Below are 22,439 nucleotides of genomic sequence, written 5' to 3'. Positions count from 1 at the left end.
AGACAAAGAGAAAAATTCGACTTGATAAAAATATTAACTAATGAGTTTTGGGCAAAAAGTATGATCTTAAATATTTTTTTTTACCTAAGTGACTTTTCGTAACTTATTGATTTAATGTGAGATAAAACAAGAAAACGCGTTCACACTTACGTTTGCTGTGTATCATTTAGTATTCAGTTCATGCATAAAATAACAGCTGATATGTGGTACAATAATATGCGAATGAACATTATTATAGTCACATTACAATGTAATTGGTTTGTTTTAACTTGAATTTAAAATTAAATGAAAAAACATAAAAACAAATGATTTTGTAATATATTTCAACGCCCTGAATGTTTTAAAAATTTATTTTCTTGATGCTTTTGCTCTTCCTAGCGGTAATTGTTTGGCGATAACATTGTCTCAGAACGTCAAAACACATACAGTAATGGGTACTACGACTTCGCGATGCTCCCCTTAATGAAAACGGCAAAATAAATAGGAAGACGTGAAATTTCTTTCAAATTTCAGATGAATTACGTTCCTTACACAGAAGATAAGCAGATATAAATTATTCAGAACACATTTTGGACGGAGGTAGAATTCTGTATAATAAATGAAGTGTATCGGAAATTAAAGAACTCCCTCGCACACTGAATTCAGCAAACTCCAAGCAGGAAACCAAAAGATACCAGTCGTATGACTTAGATAAGCTTTTCTGTATAAACTGAAGTGTCCAAAACGTAGTTAATATTATCATTGATATGCTTTCCTCGATGAATATAATCAAATGGGCGTTGTTCCTTGTTTTTTGTTATTAGATTTAAAATTCACGCTAATCCTGTTGCATCTTTCTTCTTCTGTTCCACTAATTTTGTTCTTTGATACTGGATATTTTCATTTACTAAGTGTATTAGAATGTAAATCATAATGCACGATTACCTAATCTTGGATTTAGTTGCAATTTCTTTGCGGCTTATTTATGTTTTTCTTTATTTCTTTTATCATTTCTTTGATCAATATGCTTTAAAAAATATTGTTCAGTTCACTGCAAGTGAGAGAACGTGGTAATATTAAGTAGTATTAAAGTACACTTTGTGGGAGTAAAGTTATATTTTTTAATGAAATAAAAAGCAACAAGTTATAAATTTGCTATACCAGGAACTACATTCAAATCTAGAGTTACTAAATGATAAATACAAGGTCTGGATAGAACGTTTTAAGACTGATTGAATATTAACTGTCGGAATAACACTATCTATTTACAACAAACGGAGCTATATAGTAAACAGCATTTCTGATTCTAGTAATCGAATAAGATGAGTTGAGGAGGAAATTATCGTTTGGTGTTTCAATGTTATTTATATTTGTAATAGAGTCGTAATTGGAACAGGGATAAGCGATAAAGTTTTGTTTTAAAAATGGCAAAACTGCTAGCGAATTTAATAAAATTTTGCAGAACGCTTACGGTGAAGAGTGGTTGTTGAATTTTAATGTGGTTTTATGGATTAATAGATTTCTAGGCGGTAGAGATAACGTAAAGTATGACGAAAGAACTGGACGTCCTTGCACAAGCCTAAATGGCCGAAATGAAGAAGCTGTCTGTGATGCTTGCGCAGCATTTTAACATTGATAAAGAAACTGTCCGTAGACTAATTTGTGAGGATTTAGGAAAAAGGAAATTGTGTTCACGTTTTGTTCCTTATTCATTAAAAGAAAGTATGATCAAGTGATGGCTTATCAGGATCTTCTTGACATATAAATTCGCGAACCAAGGTTTTGAAAAAAAAAACATCATCACAGGTGATAAATCGGTGTTTCTCCTACGATCGAGAAGCGAGGAGACAGAGTGCAGAGTAGATAAGCTCAAACTTCCAAAGCGAAAAAACAGTAACTGTGCTACCTCCCTTTTTGTCGGACTTATCACCACCAGATTATCTTTTGTACCCAAAATTGAAATTAATGCTGAAAGACCATTGGTTCGACGATATGAAGGCGATCCAATAAAACGTTGCGCAAGAACAATGAGGCATTTCAGCACACTATGGAACGGCTTGCGGATCGCGCCAACTGATGTATGATTTTAAAATGGTTATATACAGAATAATTGATAAAAAATCTATTTCACTTCACTCATTGTTTTTTATGATTTCAGTCACAGAAAATTTTAACCATTCTATGTAAAAGCGTAAATGTAAATTATTTTGATAGATTAAGAAAAATTTAAATTAAAAAAAAAGAATAGACAAGTTTGTCTGTATTTACAGGAAATACATAGATTAAAATCTCTGGCCAAATAATAATTTAGCATACCTTGAACAATTAACCCCGACAAAATAGCGCAAACTAACAGCCCACAACAAAATAGCCCATGGAAAATTAGCCAACCAACAAAAAAAGCCCATGGCAATACAGTCCATCACTAAATAATCTGCATCAAAGGCTTTTAAATTGACTCCGCGAACAACTTAAATTTTTTAGTATCTAAATATGTAGGCGATATAAAACGGTGCCTATGTATAAATCAGTAATTACATCTTTCGCACAAGTGCATTTGGAAATATCTACACATTCAAACTTGATGCCGTACAGATATGTACATATGTGGGCTGATAGGCGTTCTTAAAATGTTTCACAACCATTTGTCAAGGAGGGTGCTTTAGTAACAATTTCCACACTGAGGCTACTACGGCGTATACAAGTTGGGTATCGTCTGGTGTATATTATAAATTATAATTGTTATACAGTTTTCGAAAGATTTACATGTTTTGAACAAAAATATCTAAGTATGGTTCATAGCTCAATAATCTTGAAATATGAGGGTCAATAAACATTGATATTGTTGTTATTGGTCTTACATGCTTTGCTTTTAATTAAAAAAAAGTATATGAAGAATAGGAAATATTTTTATTTTGTTTTAAATATTAAAGGTGGACAAGAATTTTGTGGAATGGCATGAAAAATCAATATTCGCGTAAAAAAGGTTTCAGAATTGAAACCAGAAATAAGTTAGTTATATTTAGGCTATTTTTCATGGGCTATTTTGACAGGTCACGATAATTTAGTTACATGGAAACCAGATCGAAACAGAAAGTAGGTCGAAGGTTTCTAACTGCATGTTTTCGGATGTGATTATTTTATTGAAACAGTTTATGAACACTTTGTATATAAATTTCATAGTAATTATCCAATTACGAAATTTTCATCTAGTGATATGTTTAGTGTTGGTACTTCATTAAACTGAAATACCGCGCAAAATATTTCAAAAGTTTTCAGTTTTTTTAATCGCACAGATTGCATGCATATTCTAGAAAATAACAGAAGTTTTTCACTTAATGGGCAATTTTAAGAACCAGATTTCCCTTGAGAAAATTTCCGAAAGACACAAAGCACTATCAGAAGTTTAAAAGCGATTATCGATTTATCTAATCCAGCTCTTTACGAAGATTAGTTGGGTTTCATACGAAAATTATTACCATTAAAATCAGAGACAAGTCAGACATTCCCCAAATATATGCGAATAATCACAGATAATTACATCATTTTATAGCAATTTAAGTTCACAGAAATTCTTGCTTTGAAATATAGGTCTTTAAAAGAAGCGTAAATGTTTACTTAAGAAAAGTATGATACTTTTTTATTACTTTAAAACTTTAATAACAATATTTTTTCCGTTTTCCAATATCTGCATTAAATGCGTTTCATACAGATTCACAGTATAGCAATTCCACGTATACCTAGTTTAACATGTTTCCAGGAAAAAATTTATTTTATTTGTAACATAAGAATATAATATGTAAAGTATCCTACTGTGTTTGCAGCTAGATAAGCTTCAAGCAAACTGAAGCGGCAAAATTTATTCACAAAACACAATACCTGCTTTATTTTATACCCAAATAGTATGAGATGAACAAGGTAAAAAAAACTTTTACTGCCAGCCATTTGCATCGAAATTTTCCACTCCCCACCCATTCTTTTCTTTATTTTCTACCAGACACATTATTATTCCTCTTTTAAAAACGCGACATTACCTTCTAACTCCCCTTTTATAACTTCTTTTCACAGATCCAATAAAGGTCAACATTGCGATACGAGAGCAGTGTTTAAAAATGATATGAAAAATATTTCCTTAAGAGCAGCATTGCCTTAACAAGTTTTAACCATTTTTTTATATTTTTGCGTTCTTTTCTTTATGATACCATTTCGAACTATTTTTTTGTTAAACTTTTCAGGCCCTCTTTTTTACGATTTGCCAATTTTTACTGCAGCGTATTTATTTTTCCTTGTGGATGTTTATCTTCGGGTTCTTGTTGGAGATCATGGTAGTTAAGGAAACGTGACGATTCTTGCCCGGGTGAAGACTTTATTGAAGGGTTGGTGGAAAGGGGAGCTTAAAATTCCAAGGGGCGTCGACAGAGGAGGGGGGGGAAGAAGGAGTATATTGGAGTTCCAGCGTACGTGCCGTTCATGCATAGCAGTTTCATTTTCGTCCAACAACGCGAGAAGACGTTATGCCTCTTTTATGGCGTGCAAGCAAGGAAGAGATTCTTGTTGACTATTGGATACTGGTTTGCTTTCCTTGGGAATAAATGACCCTGATCTTGTGACTTGGAATATTATTCTAAAGCAACCATTTTGAGTCTTTTCGTATTCGAAGCAACAGCCAGAGGAGAATATCTGTTTTTATGAAACAGGAAAGATTTGTATGTATTAATATTTGTATCCTCTGGTATGGGACCCATGTGAGAGGAATACTTTCCGATGCATGGTCAAGATGAATTTTCTTGTATTGAATTCCACAAATATTGTATGTGTGCGCAAGATTTTACGAAAGGAAGGGAAAAATATTATTCTTCAGTACTCATGTATTTCTTGCAGAAAATAAACAACTATAATATACCGATTGGAATACATACTCAAATCAAACAATTTGAATTTGCGAAATTCTAAGTAATCGACTACTAAGTATATCTTCAAATTGTTTTATGTAAGTATACCTCTAAATTTAAGATATGATTATGAATGCTTATGAAATCATATCTTAAATTTAACTGATATTTATTATTAAACTGAAATGAACTATTCAGTTAAATGGCAGAATAAATGTCCGAAGAAAAGGAAATACAGGAAATTTAAGTTGAAAATGCAGGAGTGCATAGACTTTAATTTTTTGTGATCAGTGATAAATGATAGTTATTTATATAATGAAGAAGTTTTACTATTATTATTATTAGGGAATTTACAACATTTTACAACAATTTACACACTATTATTATTAGGGAATTTACAACATTTAAGGATGGGACGGAACGAAACTTTCATGTAAATGTTTAAGAATATTGTGTAATGTTTATGAATCAGGTTTCAGACTTTCTTATCGTTACTAAAGTAACGCGTTCTTGTGAAAACTTTCGCAGGCCAAAATTAAGTAACACACTAAAGCGCTCATAATTAATTTATCTGAGAAACAAGTTCAAGTGTTTCTAGGCATCCAGAAAATCTTATCAAATCCCATTAAGTAAAACATAAAAGAATATTAAAAGCAAAACTGATATCATGAATGCATAAGGCAAAAGAACACAACGACAGCCATACTGGTGATGCCAATGAAAATGGTGAATTCAAACTGAGGGTGTTGAAGATTCCGTCGTGGATGATGATAAACCATATAATTAATGATTTAGTAACAGAAATGTGTGGATCATCACTTGCGATATTCATGTCATTATAACTTCATCTTCTGCTTACTTGAGTGTTGAAAATCTTTATTTGTTGCCTTTTATGGATGATAGAAAAGTCTGGATAACATGGTTTACTGCTTCAACATATTCGTCTTACATGTTACTGTTCGTAGGCGACTAAAAAAGATCTTAAATTTATGATTTGTTTTGTCGGTTCTTAAACATTTATCCAGTCATTGTGTACATTTAGCAAAAGGATGTCTTTAAATTTTGTCTGTCAGTGCGCAAAAGCAAAAAACTTCGGATTCCCGTTGCAAAATTAGGTGGGGTGTAAAGGAAAGTAAAGTCTCTAACATTATAAATATTTAATAAAATCGAAGTGTGTTAGAGGGACCTTCGTAAAATGGTGATACCTGCATTTAAATTTTAGTTCTAGTAAATGACAGCATGTTTGGATATTAAATGAGATTTTTACAGCCTTTAGGGAAATAACGCAGGCTTTCTTCAGGGAAAAGCGTAAATATCCAATTTTGTCTTTTCTGGGATTTGAAATCCCGTAGATTTTAATTGTAGCTGGATGTACTAACCACTTACACCACAACAACATGCGCGGAGACTGTATTAGTCAATTATAATATAATCTTAGTGAAACGTATTCTATCTTATTTTTGATAATTGAAAAAATCACTGCTTCTATAAATTAAAGAATGCTTCTAGATTGGCTAGCATCTTCTCATAGACTTAATTTCGGGAATTTAGTTATTTCTCTAAGCTAGCAGCTATTTCGAGATAGGTCAGTATTTCTGCAAGAAACCCAGCATTTTAGAATTTTCTTATTTCTTATTATTTTTTCCTTGTCTAATAAAGTAAAACTGCGTTCTGTAATTTACTTTTGTCAGTTTTAATGGAATCATAAATGAATTCAGGAAAACTACTTTTCATTCACTTGATTTCCTTTAACGTTTTTGATAGTTTTCTTCATCAAAGTTATTAATCTTTAGGGATTTTTCACTAGGAAAATTATTAGTCGCAAACCTACAGGTGCTTTTCATTCTAGAGTTATAAACTGAGAGCACAATTTCAAAGAACCATAAAATAAATCAAGATGCAAAATTAAGTAAATTTAAGATTACGCCAACCCTGTGGAGACTACAGTTTTATCTAGAACTTTTTTAGTCCTGCATCGCATATGAAGATCTGCTCTAGGCAGGATTTCTACTATTAAGGAAACCATTCTCTGGCCATCAAGATGTCAGTTCATTTCACGGTTTCTCTTATAGAGGTACGTAATGAGCTGAGAATGTCTAACTAAGATATAGACACTAGAGGACTCAAACTGGAACATTTATGCTGTTGTATTCTCTGCCGTTCCTTTTATGCTTCATAGAAAAAGTGAATAGATTATTGAATGGATATTAAGGTATGCTAGCTTACGAAAAGTGTATTAATATTTTATGGGAACTTGAAGAGTGTGATTATCTCTAAAATTTCGCCGCTGTGATCAGAACTGAAGAAAAAGCAAAGGAAATAAAAACATGGATATCTTAAGTATATTGTATTTTTATGATTTGATAGAATTGCAGATGTTATATTTTACACAAATCATTAAAGAATTTCTAAAACTGCATATTTTCGCTCTTCTTTTCGGTGTGTATATAAAGGACGAAATAGTAAGTTCATTTCATCATTTATATATACACCGTGAAAATTCATGAATTTACAAGATCATGGCATCAAAGTAATGCTGCTCTGATGAAAAATGAGTGTAAATGGGGGCCTTCGAATATACACGAATATGTACACGCATGATGATGCTTCTGCTTTTACAGATGAAAATTTCTGTTTATGATAGGTAGTCGTGGACAGATAGGTGACATATTGCTTCAAAATTACAAGCAACATTTTACATAACTAGGTCTAGCAAGAAAACAAATGAAAATCGGCAGTCTATGCCTCGGCACGACAGAGAAATTCGTAGAGTTTAGTATCAATGTTAGAAAAGTTTTAGTTCCACTTAAGTTTTATTGGATAGTTAAGAATTTTGATTTGGAAATTCTAGTATTACAACTAGTTGAAAGACCTTTTGCCGTTATGTAAATGCATGCGTCATGAGCATTATAAAAAAATCATGTGACAAAGATTGATTTGAAAATGACACAATTCTGAGAGATTTATTATGAGCACATTATTATCTACCTAAGATAGAAAGGAGAGTAACAACCATTAAAAATCAGACTTAAGAAGCTAATGCAAACTAAAATTAGATTATTTTAAGCAATTTCTTTACCTTACATATACACACACATCTGGACTTATATGTAATAATTTGGAAATGTTAAAGACATGATGTTGAAGCATAAAGAAGTTAGTTGCAGTCATGGCACTACTAAATATTCCTTTTTATTTTGGGTGACACATATTTGTTAGCCGAAACAAACAAACTGGAGCAAGAAGAGCTGTTCTTTAAACTACATTAGTACCTATATAATTCTGATTTATGTTTGAAGCAGCATGCATTGAAAATTTGGCAGAACAGGAAGTTAGAGAGAAAATGCGTCGTTCCCCGGAAGAAAGCCTGAAACAGAAATGAAAAAAATTACGGTTCACAGTCAATTAGTTTCGGTTTACCTTATTTTGGTTTCATTAATATTTAAGCTTTAAAAGTTATTACTGGCTGGAATGTTATGGTTTCTATAGGCAGAGAGTTATGTAAGATTTATATGGCATGGATTAATATGGAAATAAGACAGTTTAAAGATTTATTACAAGCGTTACTATTTATATAACGGAAGGGAATAGAAGAGGATATTTAATTTGGTTTACATATAAATGTCTTCTAGAACAAAGCGATTATACTAAGTGCATAAATTCTTAATTGTGTGTACTTATTTTTTGGCAAATAAAAATTAGAGTTAATAAATTTCGTGTCTTCAAATCTTTGTATAAGATTTATATCACACTGTAAATTACTTAGCTCAATTTATAGATTTTCTTGCGCGTTATTAAGGTTAGTTTTTAATGATAATGAAAATAATGCAAACTTGAATATCAAATTATTAAAATTTTAAAAAGTAGTCGCGCATCGCCTAAAATTGCTTCGGGAGCCGCCGGCTGCCTGAAGGCCGCCAGGTTGGAACTACTGGGGTAAGGGATAATTGCAAACTAAAATTATAATTTTTCTTTTTCTTTTTTGTATCTTATACACACACAAACACACATACATATGTATACATGATATCTGTCGATATATATGTGCATGTGTGTGTGAGAGTTAGATAAAAAGTATATAAAAGCTGTTATTTAATTTAGCAATAATCCATTAATTCTTCATTTTAATTTGACTATTTCTCCTCTCTATTCTGAAAATAGAAATTTTTTAAGATAATTTTTCTGGACTGTGTCATTTCTAAATTAATCCATATCATATGACTTTTATATAACGATAACGACGAGCTAATTCAAAACGAAACATTTCTCTTAAACTAAGTTTCCATATTGAATAATTGTGCACTTTGCTTCCTCTCTTTGGCTTATCTAGGTTATTACTTTCTTCTCTATTCTTATAACAACCATATTAAAAGTGTAAATGTTACATTCAAAACGATTAGTGTGTCAAGTATATTGTGGCCGCAAAATATTTAATTAAAATGAAAGAAACATTTTAAACTTGCCGTGACTTCAATCACCTATTATTTAGAGTTTCATCAGCTATCTGAGATTTTCACAAATCTTCATCATGTATAAACTAGATATTAGATAAACTAATGTAAAGAAAATAGCTGATTTTCTTCGTGAATGCAATGTCTTGTTAACTCTTCGTTTTTCTAACTATCGCTCTTGAATTAAAACTATTAATAAAAATTTAATGTTCGAACTCTTTTACATCAAGTTTTGCTGCACTGAATTCAATACATATCATTAAATGTGTTCATTAAGTATCTAAAGTATACTTATTTCGACTTGTACAGAAACTCGCATAAATTTCTAATGAATAGTGAGAGAATAAATGCAAAATGAAACTATTTTAGAAAAAGGAGAAAGGGGACATAATACGTAGATTTTGCTCTATTTTAATGTAACACGGTTATTTTTATACTGTTTCTTTTAGGATTTTCTCCAAACTTGATAAATGAATATTTTCTCGGCCCTTTGGTTATAATATCTAGCTCTGGGCAGTGTCGGAACCTTTCTTACGTAATCTGCATTTTAGACCCATTCAAGCAACGAAACGACGATGTCTTAATCCATCATTTTCTGGATGCCTAACCCTTATTTATTCTGAAAGGCTATGAGTTTGACTAGTGCGAAAGTTAAAAATATTTTCTCTTATATCATCGCATCATTTTGCTTCTTTACCAGGAAACTGAATAAAATAATTACATGACATTCGAAGTTACCACACTCAATATTATCTATTTCCTTGCGTTTTATGGACCACAGCACAATTCTGAAGATTTCAGATTTCTTCTGTTGATTTGCACGTATCATAATGTTTCTCAGCCGCAGCGATTTATGCTCCATTTCAGATACGATATCTTAGTTTTCGTTGGGAAAGAATATTTTCTGATTTTTGATCCATTGCCAGAAACAAAGGGATTGTTATTCCACCACATTACGTTCAAGAAGTCGACGGTATTTCTTATCTTTCGACGGAAAATTCTTCTTTTCTTCCACCAAACAATGGTTATTACAATCTGAGATTTATCATAAAATATATCATTATCGAATGTTGCTCTAGAAAAGCACTTGTTATCTTCTGAGAAAGATGATTTGTATGTCCTAGATTTGAAGACTAAATATTTTGTTTCAGATTTAACGTAAGCCATAGTTATTTTGACTCTTTCTGAGCAGAAGTTGACTCAGGCGAAGGTATGTATTTGCTTATTATTCTCAGAATTTATAGCTTGCGGAATACTTTCTCTCTTAACAGAAGTGTTTCTTATTAATCATCAGTTAATTTTGCTAATAAATACCAGAAATTATGTAACTGGTTACAGAATAAACCTATGCTTAACCAAACATGATGAGAAAGTAACATTTCTAGTAATATATCATAGATAAAACACATACGAGAATTGTTTGTTTTCTTGGTCAATCGAACCGAAGTACGCTAAGATTATTCTCTAGAAATTGAGAACATAAGTAATTAATATAAGCATACTCTAGTAACATAAACAATATATTTATTACCATAAAAAGTAGGAACAGGTGCGGATATTTCACAGCATATTACAATTCATAAGGAATAATAAAGTATTCTGTTGCAGACTATATGACACTTTGTTCGTGTCCTGCATTCATCATTAATAGGAACAAGAAAAATTTATTGTGATCTCTAGGGTCTTATAACTTAAAAGGAACAAAAACTAACTGGCCAAATGCTTATGATAACGCCCATCATATTTTTGTTTCCGGCACTACGGACCTGATGTGGTTCAATGTGGAAAACTTGAATAATTAGCTATGCGTCCGGGCATCAAAACTTGAATCTTTTGGTTGCTACGCAGATGTCGTAACTACCACAAAATAAGGACACGTGTAAGAGTAATGCCTTAATCCTGTTACTATCGCTTACAGTTTGATTTATATAGAAAAATGTACGTGGATAATAAAACCTTGCATTAATTTTTGAACAAAAGTAAACACGTATTTCGTTATGTAAGTAGGCCTGATTACGAAATCTTTGTGCAGAAAATGAATTTAAAATTCCATGTTTGTTGCGAGATCTTATTTAAAAATTGCTTTGTACTAAACTAGTTCACAAAAAAAAAAAAAAAAAAAAAAAAAAAAAAAAAAAATAGAAACATCAATTGATTGAATATTTTGCTCCATCTACATCCCTAACTAAAAATTTGACTAAAAATTATTCTTCAATACATAGACCGTTTAACATCAACGTATGGATTTGCCCAAATTGCATGCAAAGGGAAGACTGATATTAAACCTAGAGAAAGAAGAAAAGAAGACACGCAATTAACCAAGACTTGTCCAGAATCGAGCTCTTACCGCCGAGTTATGGTTGGAATTCAGCCTCGGATAAACACCAATACATTTCAGATGACCTATTCTAAGAAACTTTTAAATATATTTTGCAGTTCCACGTGAAATTTGGACGCTCTGTAAGATAAATCTGTCAATGGAATATCGACTCAAATTGTTTTAAAAATGATTTTTATAAACGGAAATTTATAATTTATAAGGTATTTCTCGCACCTTCTTGGCGATCTTTCGTGGTGTAGTGGTCAGCACACGGAGCCGGTATTTCAGAGGTACGTGGTTCGATTTCAGGCGAAGGCGGTTGCTATGTTTCCATCCTTCCTGCTCCAAAAGATCCTCCTCTCTACAAATTAATTTAACGAATTAGAATACATAGTCCCTATGTGAAGTTGTCTTTAATTTAGTGTTTTATAAAATTTTCCCTACAATAAATTATCACGTAATTAAACTATGGCACCTAATTTTCAGCATGCGATTTTCACATTTCATCTGTATTTAGGCATTTTAAAAGCCAAATAATTAGTAAAAGGTACCTGTAACAATTAGACTATGCATTAACTTCTCTACGCTCGGAGGTCAATGACTTCAGTATACATAGCTGTATATCCTTCTACAGTTCAGCATTTTGTGAAACCGAGATCAGAGCAAATGATAGACTAGTAAGTATTAAACAAATTACAATTTGAGAATGATAATTTTCTTAATTTAGAGTTTAAGCCAAAACATAAATATTAATTCTGATCACCGATAAAATAGTGACATTTTGTAAGAATGGGATTCTTTTTTTTTTCTATTTTTCCAATAGCAGATTGTGAACAGTTACAGCATAACACCGTCCATTAATCTATATAAGGCTAAATGTGGTGGTCTCTTTATTATGAAGGCACCTAATAGGTGGGCCACCATCGTCTCCTATGAAGGAACGGACAGTTACAACCATGCCTTCTCTGGGATTCGAACCCAGGTCCTTCGGTATCGCAGTCAGGCCTTCCTAACTACTATACCGTCTGGGCGGTTGTGAGAATGGAATTGTAACACAGAAAAAGGTATGGATTTTTATAAAATTTCTGATATAAAAATTGTAAAATAAGCAGATTAATTAAGATGTTGAGAAGCTGACTTTTTTTCTCGATAGTTACATTCATTTTGAAAATTCCTAATCACGAATAATAATATCACGATTGTTTATCCAATCTTCAAATTTAAACAATTATTTATATGAAGGAAACAGTATTTTATAAGAAATCTTTTGTAACTGAACATTAAGTAAAACTTCTTATCCTTCAAGTAAGTATACGAGATACTATTACACAAATATCAGGTCTCATTTTAATTCCTAAGCCAAACATTTATAGAAGTTTAACATTTTGCTCGATTTCAATAAACGAGTGATGAATTACATAGAGTCACAGAGTATGCCGAACGTGTCATCAAACATATACACTTGACTTTCAAACATATATCATTCACTTTTTTTTCACTAATACTCATACTGCATATTAATGCACATATATTAGTTTTAGTGCAATATATATCAAATATGATGTAATGTATTTGTTTCTGTGTATATGCCTTTAGTTTCTGAAATGCGACTGTTAGATTTAATTAAAACGTTCACTGAGAATATGGAATTTTTGTTCCTAACAATTAGAACCTCTTAACGTCTCGGACAATGTGATTTATTTCAGTAAATCCAAGATTAAAGAACTATTATTTTCCTCTGTTCCTTCGGCTATATTATTTCATTGTCATGTTGATTTATTTTGCGTAACTAGAGGCTAAATAATCGATACGTCTGCTTACCACTTTACTCTGGGGAACATCATCTCTTAGATAAGATGATTTATAGTTCCTAATGAGAAGCTAGGGAATTGTCATGCCCTTGTACCGGTTTCTGTCTACACATACTATAACTGGTATATTAGTTACTTTATTTATGCTACGAGACCTGATGTTTTTCTTGAACAAATTGGTCTGATAAAGTTATTCCATTAGAACTGTATACTCAGTAGTTGCAGTTATAAGTAAAGGTTTGATTAGTCATTTGCGAAAAGATACCTGTAAGTTATCTCTTGAAGAATAGAAATGTAATAAATATGGAAACATATTGCTGAAATTTTATTGTTTTGTTTTATCTCTCTCAGTACGAAGGAGAAGAACATATCTACTAATTGCTAAGAATGCCACCTGAATCCTCTAATAAATCTTATAAATTCAATACACCAAGGATAAAAGAGGTAGAATAATAGAACAAAAGTAATAAAATAGAATATAATGGAATAAAATCAATAAAAGTAGTTGTATAAAAAATATATACTAAAGTTTATAGGGTAAAAAAAGGTTTTTACTGAAGTAAGGAAGAAATCAGCAAAAACTATGAACGTACAGATCTTTTTTATGCATGTGATGGACTTACAACGGGCTTATTTTAAAGTGACGGTGCATACCATTTCATATCTTTTCTCAGTAATGACTATTGACATAAAACATTCAAACAACTAGCAATATTTTCACCAAATATGGGCAATCTGTAGATAATATCAAGTGATACCTGTAGGTAATCAAGTTAGATAAGCTTCGAAAGCCTAGATTTTCCTATCTACCACAGCTGTTAATGACCCATGATAAGATATGAAGATTTTCATGCTAAGGCTTTTCAAGACTTTTACGTACATAAGCAGAAAACATAACTGTAGATCTGCAGAACTACATACATATTCCCGATGTATTTCTTTAAAAAATAACAATGAATAATCGCTTAGACCCACCGAATTTTCCACGCACGTAATCTCTACCCGAATATAGACACTTTGAAAACCGAATTTTTAATCCAAAGGGGCTTTGTCCCTAAAGAACTATTGTTTTCGTTTTGCGATTTTGCGTTGAATCACTATAAATTCCTATTCTGTAAAATTAACGAATTTTGGATTAAAAACTGAACAGTTTCAAAGCGAACAGTGGCAACACTTTAAGGAATAAAATATTTTTATCGCTGGCGCGAGTGACTGTATATCAAAAATTCTAAATATATTATATTTAGCTCAATGTGGCATTAGTCCAAATGCTCTTCAAACGTGTATGTCTCTGTAAATGAAAAAACGCGCGTTTGGGCTAATATAAAATCTAAAAGCTATCTCTTTTTTACTAACGCTTTGTGTGTAAAATGTATTTATTAAATATCACGTTCTTCGCGCACGTTCGACACAAATCTATTCAAAAACAAAATCACAAAGTATTTAAAAGCAGCAGAGCTTTATAGTTTCTGATAGACAGTCTCGTGCGCTGGAGATAAAAATGTTTTATTCCATACGGTATTATCAGTGCTCGCTTTCAAATCGTTGAGTTTCTTAAATAAAAATTCTATAAAGTACAAACTATGAAACAAGTAATTCAAATATTGTATAATGTCATTCTGTGAAAATATTAAACATTTTTAATTAGATAAATCACCAATTAAACGCATTTTTCATTTGAATCAATACGTTATTACAAATGTAAGAAACGAATATTCTTAAGAAGGGCACCAATTTCTTTCATATAGAGATTCAGTTTGAAATATCTTACGCTTTTCCAAATAGCAATAGATTCAAATGAAAACAAGAAAACAGATAAAAGTGCATGGGTCACCAGAAACTTTACTACAGAATCGAACAGGTATTGCCCCAATGCACTAACCAGCTAGAATATGGAAAACTTGAACTGACTATACGCTATTTGAGTAATACTGGAGTTATAAATCGCAGTTCTTACAGTTAAACATAAGAGGATAATAACATAAAATTACACACAAAGGTTAAAACGACTCATTTATGGAGATTCAACGTAAAATCCCTTTTCGAGACTAATAGCCCTTTTGGCCTAAAACAATGGATGTATGCGCTGTGCTACCAAACTCTAATTTTTAAGATTGAGTTTGTCATTTAAATTCCTCGAACGGTTTTTAAAATTAAAAAAATCTCATATTTCTTGGAAACAAATTTCAAGCAAATTAATAATTTCAGGTAGATTTAGTATTGGCGCGTAATTTCAAAATAAATTTCGTCACTCAGAGAGAAGACCTCCAAATCCGAGATATACAAATATTTTTAAAGTAAATTAGAAAATGTTTTGAGAGCGCTTGGGACTAATGTGTCATTTTTTACCTTAGCTAAAATTTAGTTTAATGTTATCAGATTTGGCAAAACAATTTTTTTATTGAATGCTTATATTTTTGCTTTTTCCAAATAGACTTTTCATTATTATTACATGTCTTAAAAACGTTTTGAAAATCCTGTAGATAGTATTTATAAATATAAAATACCTAATATTGTGCCGATTATCAGGAAAAAGGAACAAAATAATACCCTCAGAGAGTAAATGTTTTTGAAATTGCTTCAAAAGCAGAATATTTACTTTGAAACAATAATCTACATTTTTTGTAAGAACAGAAAATAAAATAGTTATAGGACTGTTTGTCGTAAAATAGCTGAAAAACATCCGTACAGTAAGTCTGAACGCGGAATAGGATTTTGAAGCTTTTGCCAAAATCCTTTAGCCAGAAACCAGTGGATTTACGTCGTGGTATTTACGAAGTACTGACTTACGTAAATGATCGTAACAAAATAATCGCTTATTAGAAGAGTTTTGCATTAATTGTGTTTAACGCTCTTAGTAGTTTGAAGTGATAATTACTGATTGGGCTCTGTCAAACTGGGAAGAGTTGTACGATGAATTTTGTGGAAAGGTCTAAAACTGTAAAGTTTTTATTTTGTGAAAATAAATTTTGACAAGCTATCATCGATTCTGTGTGGATTCAATCCATTAAGCACGGAAGAATATTTAATCTATAATCAAAGTCCTTTAATATTTCGCTAATCGACCTATTATACTTCTGTTGTTGCCTAATTGAATACTTAAATACAGTTTGCACTACGTACAGTACAGTAAGGGACGTGGGGAAAAGTACCATTTACAACATAAACAAAAATTATTTTCTTAGTAGTGAAAATTAATATGCAGGCTAATAGCCAAAGAAAACGATCAAAAGAAAAATATTTATAAAAATAGCTACTTTTAATTAAAGCACTGATGATAATCTGCAAACCCCATTCTAAAATTTATATATATCCTCTATATTTGAAGGTTTATTATGCTAATGCTTAAAGTAAACCCTATGATAATACTTAAATTAAAGTAAATATTAATTTATTGAGTAATATTAATTATTAATAATTAATTTGGCTAAATTTGCGGAGGTTTATAACAAAACATTATTTAAAATAAATGAGAATGTCAAAGGAAATGGAAAAGTTAAGATTTTTCTTCTTAGGATATCAAGATTTAAACATGTTGGTATCAAAAACCAGGCCTCCTCAAACCATATGTTTTGCGTTATTTCTAAACAGAACATTTAAAATAAGTTACAGAAATGTACCCTTTTGCATAATTAGTTAGGCGTTATTTGCCAAAAATCGTGTAAACCAAGTTCTAAAGATACCTTATCTCTATTTTAAAGTATGTAAACTATTGACCTTTCGGAATGCCTTAAAATAATCTGAAAGATATCAGCTGACGAAATAACTAATACATTCCTCAAATTTTAAATTTATTCAGAAGATAAGTATTTCTTACGATTAATCAAATTTCCTGTTTCATTAGAATCAGATCAATCTGTGAATGGCTCATTGTTTTAATCACCCAACTGTTAACAATTTGGATTCCACTGCCCTTTGAAATATAATTCTGGTAGCTCTAATAATAATGCAACAGTGAATTTTCCAATTAATGATGTATGAAATTCTGATTAATTTTTATAGGTATTAGTATATAAATCAGTACGCATTGCTTTTGGAAGAACACGCTGTAAAATGCAGTGCTCGAATTTCCAAAATTACTATCCAGCAGCACGCATTTGATGTTGCTACCCATTTATCATAATAACCATACAAGGTATCATTTAAGTTGCTAACTGGTTATTTTCCGTTACTTTTCTATCCTTTCGCTCTAATTTCCATTTTCATGCCAGAATGTAAACTTCTAGCTCGCGCAATATTCAAATGAGATAGAAGAGACTGTTTGAAAGAAGGTTTTAGAAGGCAGAGTTAGAGCATGTTCTGCCTGTTTGAAAGCCAAGTTACTAAATTGGGTTCTATTGCGTTTAGCATTTTGCGGAGTTGAGTTTTTCTTGCTATTAGGCCTTTTTAAGCCGACCTTAGGTCAGAGCTAGCTTGCAAGCTATACCAGTTGAGAAGGCGTAAGGCTAACTTATTTTTATTAGCTTTATTTCATACATCATCTTTAATCTAAGCCATAATGATTGGCTTCTGTAAGCACGAATAGGTGCCGATTGCTAAACTTTCTTTGAGTTAATAAAAGCGTCTTTTTCACCCTTTACCTGCCTCTGTGGTACTTACAAGGCATAGTGATAATTAACAAATTGTCTTTCAGAGTTTTGGATCTAGCTTATGTTACCAAAAAACACCAAACTCTGTAACCGGATATGGACCCAAGTATTACTTTTCATTTCAAAAACAGAAAGAGAATTTGCATGATTTATGTAACAGCAATATGTTGATTTGAAAGACTCTGTTCAGGATTTGAAAGCTATGACAAAATGCCTTTTTAGGCTAGAATTCGACGATCAACGGATATGTTGAGTGCTCAAGATCAAATAGAATATTTAGGCTTAAAATTTACTGAATGTTACCCATAGATAGTAACTTTTCCGAATGCGAGATTCTGAAGCACTCTAGTATTCAAATGTTTTCCTATTATTTTTTTATTAATTGATTTAATTAATTGTTACTTCAGAAACAAATGCTCCAGAGTTAAATGAGAATTTTAAAAGAACTATTTTTATATCAAGACGCTTACAAAGACATATTGAAAATTTTGTGTCTTCTAAACTACTTATATTTTTAGTTTTTCTGCTTTATTTCTAATGTAAGTTTCCTCCTCCAAAACTCTGGAACTTAAATAGCATTATGTTTCAAATTCTCGCTCATTTTTGAAAGCATGAACATTCTTTTGCTTATTAACGTATTTATTTTTCACTGAAATATTTCATTCACTCCATGAAGTTTATAATAAAAGTAAATGTTAAAGTCATCTCAAAAATTTGTAGAATAGTAAAAGAGCATGAAAAACGTAATAATTCACTTGATTTTAGTTTGCTGGCTTTTAGGGGATAGCAGAAAAACATACAAACATTGGACTATGACAATAAACTCGAACATTTCAATTATAAATAGAATTTATTCTATTTAAATAATTACAATCTTTATACTAAATCCTCCTTATACAGTTACTTTATACGAAATAGAATTTATTCTATTTAAATAATTACAATCTTTATACTAAATCCTCCCTATACAGTTACTTTATACGAAAAGAACAGAAGTGAAGCAATGCAAATTGATCGACTTAGTAGTTCGTAAAGAACATAAGATTTATTAGAGGTAAGAGCAGCAAGTTAATTTTCTGTTCTCTTTATTATACTCGGGTAATTTTCCCTTCTTTTCTATTGATGCCATTTTCATTTCCTTTCTATGTTTGCTCTTTTAGATAAGGAAAAAGAACATTGTCTTCATTTTAGTTGTTGGTAGTGACTTCAGTACTTCCAGTTCGCTAACTCGGGGTCTTTCTCCCGGCAATAGTCTGATAAGCAAACACTAAGAATATTTTTAGAGAGTTGAAATTCCAGACAGCGATTAAGGAAAAGATTGTTCAGACTGCATTTCTCGTTACGTGAGACCCAAGAATAATTGTTTCAATCCCTTTTTACGGGATAGTTAGAACTGTGAAAACTTTTACGAGCCTTTTTACGATGCTCCTCTCGGAAGAGGCCCGTGTTGATTACGATATGGTGAATGTTGCAGCTGTACTTAAATTACTCAAATCTGGCTTTGAATTACAAGTTTAGAGGACATTTTAGAGTTCTTTAACTTTTCGGACGGTAATGGAGCAGAGATGGTAAATTTTAAGATAAAGGTTATATCAGCACAGATCATAAAATTGTATTTTTATAGATACTAGATTTTATGGAATTACAGATACATAGATTTTATTTGATATGTAGAAACTTTTATGATCCAGTTGGATACAACTGATTTTTCATTCGAGTAAGAACAATTAAAATACTTTATTTTTCCCATTATGTCAGAAAAGAAAGATACAGCTTTATGTAATTTCAAAAAGAAATCTTAATTATTTTTTGACATTCTCACGCTTTGACATTCTTGAGGGATATCACTATGCTAAACTTGCAAGTATCATATAGAAACATCTTTAGCATTATGAAAACCTGTAAAATAAATAATAGAATTTAGTAGCTAGAATTTGCATGTGGATTGTTCAGATGTTAACTCTAGCCACTAAGGTTATGGATCTGAGTTTTTATAAAGCGGATAAATGCATCAATGTTTCGTAAAAAGTGCTCATTCTTGAAACAATGAAAAAAAACCCTTTTGTTAAGGAACAACAAGCTTCCTATAATCCGAGAACATAATCAAAAAGGAAGGAGTCAAAGAAATATAGCTAAATTTGCCGTTGATTTCGAGGGTCTGTATCAAGCACATAAAAGTCTAAATGATTCGAGTTGTGACTTCAGGTACTATTGAGTTGTACTTTATGATTTAATTAGTATATAAAACTTTATAAATAAATACGTACATATGTACTGTCAATGTGTACCCATTTTGTTATGAACGTTTTCTTTTCTTTGACTTTCATCAGGATGCGAATGAGGTGGAGTTCAATAAGAGGGAGTTCATGAATATTTTAGATACAGAGCTTTGCTCGTAAACGTGTATTTTCTCGTTAACTTTTTCTCGTTAACTTTTTTCTCGTTAACTCGTTAACTTTACAGAGCTAGATGAACTCATCTAACTCTGTAAAGTTAACGAGTATAGGGAGATTAGCCCTTTCATTAGCCAAAAGTAAGCCGTGTTATTAGGAGTGTTAGCCAATGCTTAGTAATGGTATTTATATTTGTAGCCTCTAACTGCGAATCAATTTAAATTTGCCAATTCGATTTTCGGTTATTTTATACTGCGGTCAATACATTCAACTTCCGATTTATCGGTGTGATGTAGGGGATAGTATGCACGGTTAACTCAAATTCACGATTATCCAAAGCTAGATTAAAAAGAGATGAATAACTATAATATATGAAAAGAAAATGCTACAAGACAATTTACTTGTGCAGTCTTTTAAGGAACTCTGGTTTAATAAAGTTTCAAATCAATTTTATCAACAACAACAACAACAACAAAACAATACAAAAAAAAAAAAAAAAAAAAAAAACTGTATCACTCTGACAATTGCAGTTCGCGTAAATAATGGCAGTCAGACTCTCTGTTTTGCTGAGTTGTTTAAGATCTTTGATCTTATCTTGCGTAGTGTCAGTTTTCAGTCAGTACACTATCTTCTTGCACTTCCAAGTACTCCAGAAGACACTCGGTGTGATACAGTGCAGCTCCACATGTCTGTTACCAAAGTTTGTCTGTCTGTGCGTCCAAAGGTCTGTCACCTGAGATAATTTTGTATCAAACTATTTATGAACTTAGATTCTGTTCATCTATTCCTTTTTCTGATTGAAATACTGCACTGGTAAGTTGGTTGCTTCCGTGCCTTTAAAAGATTTTGTTTCTTTTCCGCCTCACCAATGACAACCAGTTTCAGTTTGTGGTTTCCTGCCGCGTTAGAACACATCATTATTGTCATACAAGATTTACTGATTTCATAACTAGGAGCATTTTTTTCGTTTTCAGACACAAGAGGTTTTGTTGGCAAGCATTTATAAAATAACCCAAATTCATCAAAATTGTATACTTCTTCTGAGAACAAATTTCAGGCTCAATCACGTTTTTCAAATCACTTCAAAACTCTTTTGCTGCATTCTGATCACCATTCGAAAGTTTATAGTATACTTGAAGCACTCGAATAACATGGCGCTATTTGAAATGCGTTAGCCATCCTAATGGTGCAAAGAATTCGCCTACAACGTTCTGATTGCTGAAAAATATATTTAGCTTTTCCTGCACAAATCAGTCCATTTATTGGGTGCTCTCTGCTGAATAAACCACTCCAGCATAGCTCTATCTAAGTCCTCGTTGACATTTTCATTTCCTTCATTCCCACAGCAGAATCAGGTGCACGCGCTATAAGGTATTTCTCCCGCCTTCTTAACGTTCCTTCGTGGTGTAGTGGTTCTGCACGCTGGGCCGGTATTCCAGAGGTCCGCGGCTCGATTCGAAGTTTCTTTTTTAAATAAATCACTCATAGTCTGCTCACAAACTCCGTACTGCAAAGACACGGATTTCACGCTTGATCCATTCTCTACTTTTCTTACCGTTTCAACCTTCTGATGAATGGAAAGAACAACACCCTTCCGTTTTTTCTGACATTTTGCAAGCGAAAATTATTATAGTATTTGGCAATGAACAACCATTTGGCAGTGGAAATGTAAAATCTAAGATTTTTCTTAAAGCGTCAGAGCGAGTTCTAAAAATAGCAATTTCTGTTTCAGCAAAAGTACAAAAATTATTCGCCAACCAGAACTACTCCAATTACTATAGCTCCAGATTAAGAGCGCGTCTATTTCTCTATTATTATCAAGTGTAAGATGGAGTAAGTAAGGAGGGGGATAGGACATAGGAAGGGATTTGTAACTGCAGTCAGTTTGTCAAAAACGTGCTGGTAAGGAGAAAGGCAGAAGGGGGAATAAGCCTGAGAAGTCGTCAATTAAGTTTTCCTATCGACGTCTGCTCTCTCTCTCATCGTCTGCTTGAGATAATACCG

The 22,439-nt window shown here is 31.9% G+C and overlaps 1 protein-coding gene and 1 long non-coding RNA gene across 4 annotated transcripts in view; one reads left to right on the top strand and one right to left on the bottom strand.

Moving 5' to 3' along the window:
* Positions 1-22,439, bottom strand: part of LOC118186602 (uncharacterized) — a 570,669-nt gene that overhangs the window by 171,777 nt on the left and 376,453 nt on the right. The window lies entirely within an intron of this gene.
* LOC118186603 (uncharacterized) overlaps positions 10,474-22,439 on the top strand; it is a 59,693-nt gene continuing 47,727 nt past the window's right edge. The window contains exons 1-2 of the long non-coding RNA XR_004757799.2: positions 10,474-10,532; positions 12,466-12,706. This is a non-coding gene — a long non-coding RNA (uncharacterized LOC118186603). The remainder of the gene's footprint in view (positions 10,533-12,465; positions 12,707-22,439) is intronic.

The sequence above is a fragment of the Stegodyphus dumicola genome, chromosome 5, assembly GCF_044657685.1.
Source record: "Stegodyphus dumicola isolate Sdum_Otavi_A_Nest chromosome 5, ASM4465768v1".
Lineage (NCBI taxonomy): Eukaryota > Metazoa > Arthropoda > Arachnida > Araneae > Eresidae > Stegodyphus > Stegodyphus dumicola.
The sequence above is the reverse complement of the archived record's forward strand: the minus strand, read 5'-3'. Positions and strand labels throughout refer to the sequence as shown.